Raw genomic sequence first — 13,832 nt, 5'->3', positions numbered from 1 at the left:
AACAGTGAACTGAATATGTGCTTTGAGTGCCGCCATGCCTAACATCCTGATGTGTGTCCCTGTCCTGGTCTTCTTGCAGGTTGGATTAGTGGATTTACTCTGGTGTGTAGCTGGACTAGTGACTCCCTTGCAAATGAATTTTGGAACAAGTCTGATGTACTGTGTCCTCTGCAGAGGATGCCTCTCTCTACCTTCCATTTCACTGGCTGTTGGTTAAAGGGAATATCCACACATAACATATTGCTGACCACACATTTGTACATCTACAAATAAATACAAGAATGCATTTGCTGTGATCTACAGTGTTTATTGTGCATATATTATCCAACAGTTGATGAGTGGAGGCATGGTGGATGGTGGTACATGGCCTAGCTGTAGGTAGTACAGGTCCAGAGTCCAAGGGCCATGGCAATGTGGAGACATGACATTGAACAGCCTAAAGGGTGTCTCAGTGGCACACACAGGAGAATGTTCAGGAGAGGGTCACTTCCTGGCAGTGGGTTTTGTCTTGGCATCTGCTGCAGCCGCATGTCTGGATGGATGACCATATTTGCAGGGGGGTCCTCAGATACATAGGGAGGGGTGCCAGTGGCCTGTGGTTCCCCTGGCAGTCCCTCATTTTCACTGGCTGCTGCAGATGTGGATGGCTCAGTTGGTATGTGGCTAGAGGAAGGGGCCTGCTGGTGGGTGGAGGAAGCACACAGGATGGTGGTGAGGTCCCTGAGCACCCCTGCAATGGAGGCCATGGTGGCAGTGTGGGCCATGGTGGCAGTGTGGGCACTGCCACTGCTGCATGTCCTCCTTGTGGTATTCCCTCTGCAGCCTTTGGTTTTCCCCCACGATGGTGAGAATTTGGCCCATCTTGTCCTGGGATTGCTGGTATGCTACCAGGACTTGGGAGATGGCCTCTTGGTTGATTGACTCTCTTGGCTGCCTTGTCCTCTGGCCCACAGGTGCCCTCCCATGCCCCCTGCACCCCTGTGCCTGTGCCCCTGGCACAGTGTGCCCACTCCCAGTGTCACCAGGAACTTCATTGTCTTGGGTGTCAGGGGTCGACTCTGGTCCCTGTACTGTGCAGCACCTTATTGACCGTAGAGTACTTGGGACACAGGGTTTAGGGACAAGGGGTTGGCTGTGCTGTGGATGCCATAGGGTGGGGGGGTTGGATGTGGGCAGGGTGAGGCTGGGAGTGGTGGACTGACCAGGTGTCCCCGATGTGCCAGATAAGTAATCAATGTCCAGACATCCAGAAGTGTTGTCCTCACTGGGGCCGTCATCCTGGGGAGGGCTGTCTGTCTCTGGCATTCACTCCATGGGGGCAGTGGCAGGGGTACCTGTGGATGGAGTTAAAGAGGGGTACATGGGGGAGGTGTGATTGGTTGTGTCTTTGTCTGATGCATACAGTGGCTTGACTTGATTCCCAATTATGGTAATAACAGATGCGGCTTTGCAGACATTGTTTGTGGGTAATGGATTGTGACATAAGCACCATGTTTCATTGAGGGTTGAGGAATTAAGATTGTATTTCTGTCATTGCTATGTAGTGGTCCTCAGTCGAAGCATCCAGTTGATGTAGCAAGTGCAATAATTACATATGCAGGAGTTTCACTGTGAAGTAAACATAGTAGGTTTTGATGTAGATAGGCTGGTGCATTATGAGAGTTGTAGTGATTTTTGTTGGCAGTGCTATCCATGCACTTGGCAGTGACTGTGTGGAAAGTGTGGCTGGGTGGTTGTGTGGCATGCAGCGGAGGGGCATTAGTTGATAAAAAGTTGCCCTGGGGAATCTGACGGTTAAAGAAGTCAAAGCACCGCCCCTTGCCCACCCCAGGGGGCTGCAATTTAAAAAGAGCAGATCTGCAGCACTGAAAAAAAAGTTTTTGGCCCCACCCCCAACCAGGCCTAAAGGCACAGGCTAAGTCTACCCTGCCCCCTATATATGTCTTCTACTTTTTTTTGCAGGACAGGAGACTGAGGGGGTGATTCCAACCCTGGCGGTTGGTGATAAAGTGGCGGCCAACCCGCCAACAGGCAGGCGGTCCAAAAAATGGAATTCTGACCCTGGCGGGAACCGCCAACACAGACCGCCACCTTAACACTCCGACCGCCACGGCGGGCCACACAAACAGCGCGGCGGTCACCGCCAACAGGCAGGCGGCAGACAATGTACCGCCCACACTATCACAACTCACCAATCCGCCACCTTTTCCGGGGCGGGAGCCCCGCCGATAAAAACACGGCGGAAACAGACTACGAACGGGAAAACGCTCACCTATACACACTCCACGAGGACGGAGGACAGCATGGAACCCGAATTAAACATCCTACCTGCTCTTGTGTACCTGCTCATCTACCACGAGTACGAACGCCGGCGCAGACGACAACGGTGAGTACTGCACCTACGACACAGGGGAGAGGGGAGGAGAAAAGGTTACGGGCACACACATATGCGACCCCCCCCCCAACTATCTACACACCAATGCAGAGCAACAAGTCACAGTGACACCACCCAAACCCCCCGGAATAATGCAAAGACATAATTAAACTGAGAAACAAAATGTATGTATAAAATAGGTTCTTTGAAGTCATGGTAAAATAGCAATATGAATTGTAAAAAATCCAGTAAGAACATTGCGAAACCGATAAACATAGGCAATAAGTCCTGCACAGTCACTTAAATTTCCACTGTCCGTGGGCCAAAGTGAATCAACACATGGGCAAAGCCCACACAGGAGACCTGAGTCCGTTGGAGAGAACACTGCTGGGGCATCAGATGACAAAACTACAGGCACCTCAGGGGGAAGGGAAAGGGGGGCACCTCAGCCACATGAGTCCACGACGCCAGATCCACAAAGGGGCCACCATGACCACTGTGCCATCCTGGGGAGTGCAATGCCACAGTCTCACAAGTCTCTACAGTGGGTGGTTTGCCCACTGTGCCATCCTGGGGAGTGCAAAGCCACAGTCTCACAAGTCTCTACAGTGGGTGGTTTGCCCACTGTGCCATCCTGGGGAGTGCAAAGCCACAGTCTCACAAGTCTCTACAGTGGCTGGTCTGCCCACTGTGCCATCCTGGGGAGTGCAGAGACACAGGCCATCAGGTGGATTACAGACTCCATAGGTAATGGAGGAGGCAGGGTGCCCCGAGTGCAGCGTGAACACTAGCTCGACACAGAACCGGCACTGTCAATGGGCCAGCGGTGCTTGGCAGGAAGGGCCCAGCGGAGCAGTGCTTGAGATGAAGGGCCCAGCGGAGTGGTGCTTGACAGGCAGGGCCCAGCGGAGCGGTGCTTGACAGGAAGGGCCCAGCGGAGCGGTGCTTGACAGGCAGGGCCCAGCGGAGCGGTGCTTGACAGGGAGGGTCCAGCGGAGCGGTGCTTGACAGGAAGGGCCCAGCGGAGCAGTGCTTGAGATGAAGGGCCCAGCGGAGCGGTGCTTGACAGGCAGGGCCCAGCGGAGCGGTGCTTGAGATGAAGGGCCCAGCGGAGCGGTGCTTGACAGGCAGGGCCCAGCGGAGCGGTGCTTGAGATGGCGAGGCCCAGCGGAGCGGTGCTTGAGATGAAGGGCCCAGCGGAGCGGTGCTTGAGATGAAGGGCCCAGCGGAGCGGTGCTTGACAGGCAGGGCCCAGCGGAGCGGTGCTTGAGATGAAGGGCCCAGCGGAGCGGTGCTTGACAGGCAGGGCCCAGCGGAGCGGTGCTTGAGACGGCGGGGCCCAGCGGAGCGGTGCTTGACATGAAGGGCCCAGCGGAGCGGTGCTTGACAGGCAGGGCCCAGCGGAGCGGTGCTTGACAGGAAGGGCCCAGCGGAGCGGTGCTTGAGATGAAGGGCCCAGCGGAGTGGTGCTTGACAGGCAGGGCCCAGCAGAGCGGTGCTTGAGACGGCGGGGCCCAGCGGAGCGGTGCTTGAGATGAAGGGCCCAGCGGAGCGGTGCTTGACAGGAAGGGCCCAGCGGAGCGGTGCTTGACAGGAAGGGCCCAGCGGAGCGGTGCTTGAGATGAAGGGCCCAGCGGAGCTTGACAGGCAGGGCCCAGCGGAGCGGTGCTTGAGATGAAGGGCCCAGCGGAGCGGTGCTTGAGATGAAGGGCCCAGCGGAGCGGTGCTTGAGATGAAGGGCCCAGCGGAGCGGTGCTTGAGACGGCGGGGCCCAGCGGAGCGGTGCTTGACAGGAAGGGCCCAGCGGAGCGGTGCTTGACAGGAAGGGCCCAGCGGAGCGGTGCTTGAGATGAAGGGCCCAGCGGAGCGGTGCTTGACAGGCAGGGCCCAGCGGAGCGGTGCTTGAGACGGCGGGGCCCAGCGGAGCTGTGCTTGAGATGAAGGGCCCAGCGGAGCGGTGCTTGATAGGAAGGGCCCAGCGGAGCGGTGCTTGAGATGAAGGGCCCAGCGGAGCGGTGCTTGAGATGATGGGCCCAGCGGAGCGGTGCTTGACAGGCAGGGCCCAGCGGAGCGGTGCTTGAGATGAAGGGCCCAGCGGAGCGGTGCTTGAGATGAAGGGCCCAGCGGAGCGGTGCTTGACAGGCAGGGCCCAGGGGAGCGGTGCTTGAGACGGCGGGGCCCTGTTCAGCGGTGCTTGAGACGGCGGGGCCCTGTTCAGCGGTGCTCTTCACGGCGGGGCCCTGTTCAGCGGTGCCTGTCTTTGCGGGGCCCTGTTTAGCGGTGCCTTTCTGCATGGCGGGGCCCTGTTCAGCGGTGCTCTTCACGGCGGGGCCCTGTTCAGCGGTGCCTGTCTTGGCGGGGCCCTGTTCAGCGGTGCCTTTCTGCACGGCGGGCCCTGTTCAGCGGTGCTCTTCACGGCGGGGCCCTGTTCAGCGGTGCCTGTCTTAGCGGGGCCCTCTAAAGCGGTGCTCTTCACGGCGGGGCCCTGTTCAGCGGTGCCTGTCTTGGCGGGGCCCTGCTCAGCGGTGCCTTTCTGCACGGCGGGGCCCTGTTCAGCGGTGCTCTTCACGGCGGGGCCCTGTTCAGCGGTGCCTGTCTTGGTGGGGCCCTCTTCAGCGGTGCTCTTCATGGCGGGGCCCTGTTCAGCGGTGCATGTCTTGGCGGGGCCCTCTTCAGTGGTGCCTTTCTGCACGGCGGGGCCCTGTTCAGCAGTGCCTTTCTGCACGGCGGGGCCCTGTTCAGCGGTGCCTGTCTTGGTGGGGCCCTCTTCAGCGGTGCTCTTCACGGCGGGCCCTGTTCAGCGGTGCATGTCTTGGCGGGGCCCTCTTCAGCGGTGCCTTTCTGCACGGCTGGGCCCTCTTCAGCGGTGCCTTTCTGCACGGTGGGGCCCTGTTCAGCGGTGCCTTTCTGCACGGCGGGGCCCTGTTCAGCAGTGCTTGTCCAGTCATTCAAGGGAGCCAGACCTGGCCAGGACTCCCTGCTTAGTCGCCCTCCGACCGTGCAGTTGCTGGACCCTTCTGTGACAGAGTCCTGGGCCCGTGGGTGTCCTCCCTCACACCCGGGATGGGGCTTGTGGGGCCCTCCTGGTCCGCGCCCCTGCTGGCTGACTTCTCCCCCCTGCTGCCCTTGCCCTCCTTCGATGAGGCTCTCTGGCCCTTGCCTCCCCTGGATGTTGTGGCAGATGACGTCCCAGGACTTTGCTCCTTGGGGGCAGCCGTGTCAGTCTTCTCGCGGCGGCCCTTGATTTTACGGGTCCTCTTTCCAGGGGGGGGCTGGCTGTCCCCTTGCTGCTGGCCGATGTATCAGTGCTGGGAAAGGGTGGACTCCAAAACCCGTGCACAATTGTGACACTTGAAGCAGGGCTGGTGGTGGCTGAGGTGTTCTTGGGACTCTTAGCAGATGGAGGGGGTGGGTCAGGTGGGGCAAAGAGGTTAAGTTTGGAGAGGTACATTTTCTTATGACGAAGGTAAAGGGTAGGTGTAGTGGGAATGGGAGTGGAGGAAGAGGATGTCTTTGGGTGCAGGTGCTTGTGACGTAGGCTGTGGTGATGTGGTTGGCTGTTGGGTGGGTGGCTGCCTGCGTTTGTGTGTCTTGGTAGAGGGGGTGACAGACACAGTGGGAGAGGACACAGGGGACGTGTAAATGGCAGTAGGGGTGGTGACTGCACGTGTGCGGACTGTACTGGAGGGTGTGCTGGTGATGGAAGTACTGGCTGATGGTGATGTGCATGCAGGTGTGAGTGGAGACGTCACAGGGAGGGAGGAGGGAGACGAGGAGGAGGGGGACACAGAGGTGGTAGTGACTGTTGCCATGTCTGCATCTGGGTGTTGCTTGGGTGAATGCTTGTGGGATCTGTGGTGCTTATGTCTGGATGAGCTGCCCTTGGGTGTTGAGGTGTGTGCAGGCTGGTCTGATGGTGTGGATGGGATAGGCTGAGGAACAGGAGACAGAGACAGGGTGGAGCCAGTTAGAAGAGGGAGGCTGGAAACAGGGACAATGGCTGCCGTCAGTGCTGAGGCCAGAGCATTGAACGATCGTTGATGGGCAGCCTGACCCGAATGAATGCCCTCCAGGTATGCATTGCTCCGATGCACCTCCCTCTCTACCCCCTGGATGGCATTCAAAAGGGTAGACTGCCCAACAATGATGGTCTGTAGGAGGTCAATGACCTCCTCACTGAGGGCAGCAGGGGTAACTGGGGCAGGGCCTGAGGTGCCTGGGGCGAAGGAGATGCCCGCCTTCTTGGGCGAGCGGGCACGGAGCGAAGGCTGAGGGGCTGCTGGTAGGGCGGAGCTGGTGCCACCACTAGGGAGCTCCCTTCCGAGGACGTGTCGGTGTCACTGGTGTCACCACGGGTCCCCGTTGTGGTGCTCCCCTCGCCCTCCGTATCACTGGTGACCTCAGTGTCTGTACCATGGCCCACCGGGGCCTTGTGAGTTGCAGCTCCCTCGTGCTCCGATGCCAATTCTCCTCCGCCTGATGATGCTAATGCACACATGCACAAGAAGATAAAGAAAAAGGGTGGGGGAGAAATAAAAACAGGTTGAGTGCATGCATTGTCAACACCGCTGGCGGAGAGGACAGACACAGGAGCCTCATGCACTACGCCGCGCAATCGGGGTACATTACTCAGTACTTGTGACTAGGCCAACAGGTCTATGGACAACAAATGCGCACATGGGTGATGCTGGACCATCGATTGCTGTACTTGGCACCCTACAGAGGTGGGGGGCGGGGGCACAGGGCCATGCCTAAAGGAGGGGACTACACTACAGAAAGCGCCCTGGCCTAATGTCACCCACAGCCCTCCTCCCCCACCCAGACGCCTCCACTGCGCGTAAAGATAGCAGAATGTGCTGTTACTCACCCCCTTGTGTCTGCTGTGATGTCCTCACGCGCCCATCCAAATCGGGGTAGGCCACCGTCAGGATCCGGGACATCAGGGGGGTCAGGGTACGACTGGCACCCCTCCTAGGTTGGGAGGCCATCCCCAGCAGTGACTCGGCGGTCTTCCTGGTCCCGCGGCGGATGTCCTCCCACCTCTTTCGGCAGTGGGTGCCCCGTCTGTTGTGAACCCCCAGGGCCCGGACTTCCTTGGCGATGGCACGCCAAATGTCGACTTTCTGATGGGCGCTGACCTATTTGACATGTACAGGGTGGAATAGGAAATATCATCATTTGTCTGCATGTTAGGTGTGATTGCCCCCTCCCTCCCCAACCTTGCCATGTGGCACATGCTCTCATCTGTCGTGCCTTGCACTACTCATTCTCTCCCCACCCCACCATCTTACATCCACCATACACAACCCACGCATAGCCCATTCAACGTGCACCCAGTGTACTTACCTGTTGGTCTGGAGGACCGTAGAGTAGCGCATACTGGGGGAGGACCCCATCCACAAGTTTCTCCAACTCTTCAGAAGTGAAGGCAGGGGCCCTTTCCCCAGTCGCAGCAGCCATTGTCTCTTCCAGACCGAGGTCACAGCAGCACTTGCAGTATAGGTCCTCTCCTGTGGATGATCAGGTCTCGAGTGATTAAGCAGATAGAAAATGGCGGTCACGCCCGCGGCGGTGCGTACCGCGGCGGTGCGTACCGCGACCGCCGGCGCACATCGTCATTGGCTCCTGAGACCCATAGGGTTCAATGTTCACCAATGCTGCTTTGCGCCGCGGTCTTCGACCGCCTACCGCCACGGTGTGCCACGCCAGCGCATTGACCTCACATCCCACTGTCACACTTCTCAGGTCAGGCAGCCGCCATTTCAAGGGCCCACATGGCTTAATTTCTACTGCGTCACACAGGCCTAGGCCTTGCATTGCCACTCATACAAGCCATTCAATGCATAGCGATTCGTGTACTGTGCAAGCTGTGGTTACGTACCTGTGGGTTGCTTGACTCTGTACTCCATGTTGTCCTTCCTAGGCACCGTCCGCTGGGACTTGCGAGGAGAAGGAGGAATCCTCCCGTGTACCGACCGCTGGTGGACCTGTCGACAATGGAAGAACGACATATTATACTTCGATACCGACTTGACCGAGCCACTATGCATGAACTGTGCACCCAGCTGGAGCCAGCCCTGATGTCCCCCATCCGCCAACCCACAGGAATTCTTCCTCTGGTGCAGGTTCTGTCACTCCTCCATTTTTTAGCAAGTGGGTCTTTTCAGACAACAGTGGCCATGTCATCAGGGATGTCTCAGCCTATGTTTTCCAAGGTTTTGTCCAGAGTGTTGTCTGCCCTGATGAAATACATGTGGAGCTACATTGTTTTCCCTGAGGTGGATGAATTGGCTACAGTGAAGGGTGATTTCTATGCCCTTGGACATATTCCCAACATCATTGGTGCCATTGATGGGACCCATGTGGCTTTAGTACCCCCAAAAGACAATGAGCAGGTGTACAGAAACAGAAAAAATTACCATTCGATGAATGTGCAGGTGATCTGTTTGGCTGACCAGTACATCTCCCATCTAAATGCCAAGTTCCCTGGGTCAGTGCATGACACGTATGTTATGCGAAATAGCAGCATCCCTTATGTGATGGAACAGCTACAGAGACACCGTGTGTGGCTAATAGGTGACTCTGGTTACCCCAACCTGTCTTGGCTATTGACCCCAGTGAGGAATCCCCGGACCAGGGCAGAGGAACGGTACAATGAGGCCCATGGGCGAACTAGGAGGATCATAGAAAGGACCTTCGGCCTCCTGAAGGCCAGGTTCAGATGCCTGCATATGACAGGTGGATCCCTAATGTACTCACCAAAGAAGGTGTGCCAGATCATCGTGGCCTGCTGTATGCTTCACAATCTTGCATTGCGACGCCAGGTGCCTTTCCTGCAGGAGGATGGTCCAGATGGTGATGTTGTAGCAGCTGTGGAGCCTGTGGAGAGTGAAGAGGAGGAAGACGACGGGGACGACACGGACAACAGGGACACAGTTATACAACAGTACTTTCAGTAGCACACAGGTAAGAATCACCCACGCCATTTTACATTTTACTTACAGTCTCCTGCATCTCTACTTTCTGTGTTTCCCCCCCCGTTCCTTGTAACAGATTTTTGACTTTCCCTTCACTTTTCAGAGCTGTATGACCCACTGCGTGACTTCTGCTTTGTTTGCCCATGGACTAAAGCTCATTGTCATTGGTATGTTGTCATCACACTGTAACTGAACATTATTGAACCGTTATGTGTAATACATTTGTTAAGAATACAAGCAGACTCCAGATTTTTGAAGTGCAATTAGTGATTTATTTTTAGTGCTACATATAGGTCCATTATAGTAAAACGGTGATGGGTGGGGGTGGAGTAATGTCCATGGCAGAGTCCAGTTCTCAGTTTCACAGGTGCATTGTCCATAGGCCTGTGGAAGGATGGAGCAGGGGCTGTTTAAGGTTTGACAGGGTGACAATGTGGGACAGTGGGATGACATCAGGGGGTATCTTATGCTGGCGGGGGTCTTGGCATCCTACTCTGTCTTCTTTTGTGATCTCAGGTTCCTCTTGAGGGGTGGTTGTTCTTCAGCAGGAGGTGGGGGTCTGGTGGCCTGTCGTTGTGTGGGGGCCTCCTGTCCACTAGCGCCGGCGGAGGTGGTAGGCTGTTCCAGGTCCAGGCTAGTGACAGGGGCCCTTTGGAGTGCCACATGGTCCCGCAATGTGGTGTCTATCCGGTTGAGGGCCAGGACTATGGTCCCCATTACGGAACCGATGTTCCTGAGTTCGTCTCTGAACCCCATGTACTGTTCCTCCTGCTGTGCCTGGATCTCCTGAAACCTGCCCAGTACCGTCGCCATCATCTCCTGGGAGTGGTGGTATGCTCCCATGATGGTGGTGAGGGCCTCTTGGAGAGTGGGTTCCCTGGGCCTGTCCTCCCCCCCCTGTCGCACAGCAGCCCTCCCAGTTCCCCTGTTTCCCCGGGCCTCTGTCCCCAGGAGGGTGTGCCCACTACCACTGCCCCCAGGTCCCTGTTGTTGTTGGGGTGGTGGGTCAGCCTGGGTGCCCTGTAGTGGCGGACACACCGCTGATTGACGCGTCCTGGAGACAGAGGCATGGGCCCGCTGGGTGGGAGCTGTGCTGATATTCCCAGAGGGGGTTAGGTCTGCTGTGGCCTGTGTCTGTGTGTGGGGAACCGACTGTCCAGAGGTCCCCGATGGTCCGGGCTGGTCATCAGGTTCTAGGTCGACAGAGCTGCTGTCATCACTGGGGGCCTGTTCTGGGGGTGGGATGGACAAATCTGGACCCTCCTGGCCGGTGTGTTGGCGTTCGGGCACTGCAGGGGTAAAAGAGTATGGTTATTGCTTCTGTGTGTGCCATGGCGTGCGATTTGTGGGTGCCCTTGTCCCCCAGTGCTGGCATTCCCTTGTGGGAGGAGATGTGAGGGTGGTTTGGGGGGGATGGGTATGTGCAGTGGTCATGCATAGGTGATGGGTGTCCATGGTTTGTGTTGGCATTCAGGGTTTGGTGTTGGGTTGGGTGGGTTGTGCTGGTGAGACATTGGCAGGGAGGATGTGTGATGGGGGGTTGGGGGTGAGTGTGGGGGTGTGGGTTGGCATGATGGTGGTTGGGGGGGGGTGAAGTAGTTGAGATTAGACTTACCAGAGTCCATTCCTCCGGCTACTCCAGCGAGGCCGTCAGGATGCAGGATGTTAAAGACCTCTTGCTCCCATGCTGTGAAGTCGGGTGGAGTGGGTGGGGGTCCGCCACCAGTCTTCTGCACAGCGATGTTGTATCTTGACACCATCGAGCGCACCTTCCCCCGTAGGTCGTTCCAGCGCTTTCGGATGTCTTCCCGATTTCTGGGATGCTGTCCCACAGTGTTGACCCTGTCGACGATCCTTTGCCATAGCTCCGCCTTCCTGGCTATTGTGGTGTGCTGCACCTGTGTGCCGAAGAGCTGGGGCTCTACCCTTATTATTTCCTCCACCATGACCCTGAGTTCTTGGTCCGAGAACCTGGGGTGTCTTTGGGGTGCCATGGGGTGGTGTGGATGAGGTGTGGGGTGGTGTTTGTGGTGATGTGAGTGGTGGTGTGTGGTGATGTGTGCGTAGATGTGGTGTGGGTGATGATGTTGGGTTCCTGTGTGTGTTGTGGTTTGCGTTCCCTGTGCTCTCTCTCTCTGTATTGCGCCTTGTCTCTGAATTTCGATTTGTAGGGGTCTGTGGGTGATGTGGGTGTGTGTTTTATATGGTGATGGGTGTGTGGGAGTGTATTTTGAATTGTCCAATGTGGCTGTGTTTTGTAAGGGTGTGTGTATTTTGACCACGGCAGTGTGTACCGCCAATGGAATACCGCGGTTGAAAGACTGCCTCGTGGATTCGTGGGTCATAATGGCATGGGCGTATTTCTGTTGGCGTGACGGTAGAGGTTTGGTCATCTCCAGTTTATCGCTGCCCGCTGATGAGGCGGCCTTCCGTGGATGTCGGGTTTTTGGTGGTTTGCCAGTTGGAGGTCAGAATGACCGTGGCGGTTTACCGCGGCCGCGACGGTATAATGGCAGACTTCTGACCGGCGGTAAGGGCCTTTTACTGCCGAGGTCAGAATGACCCCCTGAGTCCCGGAATCCTAAAATAGCTGCCACCATATCTTTGTTAATGTGGTGGCAGATCAAATCTTTATAAGAAAATAAATTCACCTCCACTCTTTCCTGGTAAGTTTCAAGGTGATCCATCAAGCAGAGGCTGAGAAAAAGGGGGATGGGCAAAATGTGTTTTCCCTATTCATTGTTCCGTAGGAACTTTGGACACCACTACAGCCCAAATGACTGAATCTATATACACCACGTTTCGCAGGAAAATTGGATCTTGGATCAGAAACTGTGCTTTATGATTCTTTGTAAATCCATTCAGTAGTCTTTGAGCAATTAATGCCCAAAAATGTTGTATATATCATGCTGTTGAGGATCTGTGGTGCTGGCATATCTCTTGGTGAAATGTGATTGGCTGCCACCACATCAACATAGATGTGGCAGCAGCTATCTTAGGACTCCGGACTCAGACTTGTGTCCTAAGAAAAACATTACAAAAAATGTAAGGGGCAGGGTAGGGATAGCTTGACCCCCAAGCCTGGTGGGGGGTCCCAGAGGGACTCCACCTGGAGCAAAAAATGTTTACATTTTGCGGTGAATTTGCAGGGGATCGACACATCAGAAGTAACATTTAAAACAAAAAACAAGTGCAGGCTCCCATGTGTTTCCATAAAATACCTCCTTCGGTGGGCCAGGGCATAGTGAAGTAGTGCATATGCTAGGGGGGTAGGGCATGTGCTCCCTCTCTCCAAGTGTCTAAGAGGCCTCAGGAACTCCATCCCCGGGGATGATAGCTTATTGAAGGGGAGGGGGCACATGCCCCCTCCCCGAGCCTGAAGAAGTACCTCTTCCCCTCAGGGCTGATAGCTTATTAAGGGGGAGGGGATATATGTTCCCACTCCTGATCTTAAAAAAGGCCCTTGGAACCTCACCCCCAGGGGCTGTAAAACAAATTAGGGGGAGAGGGTGTGCATCCCCCCTTATGGAGCCTAAAAAGTCCTCGGGACTCCATCCCTCGAGGCTGCAAATCAGTAGATGATGAGGGGGCCATTGAATGGTCCAGGGATACCATCTTCTGGGGCCAGCTCCATAGGGGCCGTGGGACTTTCAGTGCTTTTCCCCCTCAAGAAGAAACATAGTGTGTGTCTCTGGTGGGACTGGGGCACTCAGAAAACTTTAAAATAAGGCAAAATGATAATATTAAATGAGAGGCTACAGCGGCTCATTTATTATTCCCCTGCCCCATAATGCCCTGCGAGGGCCATATACATTTCTTTTTGTGATGTCATGAGAAGGGGCAGGAGAACCACAAAATTATTTATAGTATTGTGGGGGGGGGGGGTGCAGAGTGTTCTGCACCTCCTAGCAGCATTAGAAAACAACTCAGTAAGTCTCGTAGGTCATTGAAACCATGACCCCAGGAGAGCTTACCATATTTTTTTGAAGCATTTTCCAAGCTGGAGGTTACAAAACCACTGCTCATTACCCCACATATTACATCACCCATGGCATGTTCTATGACATCATTAACAATATCACTGCTGTATTTCCAATGACATAATTGAAGACAAAACCCTGCATGGGGAGGGTGTGGTTTATAGTTATCTTGGGGTACAAATTATAGTCACTTGAGAAGTTTAAAATGGCATGTTTTATGTGACATTATCATCTAACTATAATGGCCCTTTATCTTCTGCTTTCTTTAGTTTTTCTTAAAAAAATATAAACATATATATATATATATATATATATATATATATATATATATATATATATATTTCTATTACATAGTGGCGGTTGTCACTAGGTAGTTATAGTTAGGACCATGTTTACATAGAAAAGGCATTTTTTTACCTGCCTATATCTTTGGCACAATTTGACAAATCTTCCCAAAATTGTCCCAAAAAAAAGTACTGCAAAAGTATGCACGGAATGTTT

This window comes from Pleurodeles waltl, chromosome 4_1 (assembly GCF_031143425.1).
Source record: "Pleurodeles waltl isolate 20211129_DDA chromosome 4_1, aPleWal1.hap1.20221129, whole genome shotgun sequence".
Taxonomy (NCBI): domain Eukaryota; kingdom Metazoa; phylum Chordata; class Amphibia; order Caudata; family Salamandridae; genus Pleurodeles; species Pleurodeles waltl.
The sequence above is the reverse complement of the archived record's forward strand: the minus strand, read 5'-3'. Positions refer to the sequence as shown.